This window comes from Sinocyclocheilus grahami, unplaced genomic scaffold, assembly GCF_001515645.1.
Source record: "Sinocyclocheilus grahami isolate Dianchi unplaced genomic scaffold, SAMN03320097.WGS_v1.1 scaffold117.1, whole genome shotgun sequence".
Lineage (NCBI taxonomy): Eukaryota > Metazoa > Chordata > Actinopteri > Cypriniformes > Cyprinidae > Sinocyclocheilus > Sinocyclocheilus grahami.
In genome coordinates, this window is record NW_015505296.1 from 1,699,073 (window position 1) to 1,699,445 (window position 373).

Below are 373 nucleotides of genomic sequence, written 5' to 3' on the forward strand. Positions count from 1 at the left end.
CGTAACGAGGCTCTGGCAGCTCAGCTGAGACTTGACGATCAACTGCGACTTGACTTGACTCATTAAGATCAGCTGTGACTTGACTTGACTCAGGAAGATTAGCTGTGACTTGACTTGACTCAGGAAGATTAGCTGTGACTTGACTGGACTCAGGAAGATTAGCTGTGACTTGACTGGACTCAGGAAGATTAGCTGTGACTTGACTGGACTCAGGAAGATTAGCTGTGACTTGACTTGACTCAGGGTGACGTGACGGGACTCCGGATGATCAGCTGTGACGTGACCAGACTCAGGATAATAAACTGTGACTCGATTTGACTCAGGACGTTCAACTGTGACTAGACTCGACTCAGGAAGATCAACTGTGACTAGA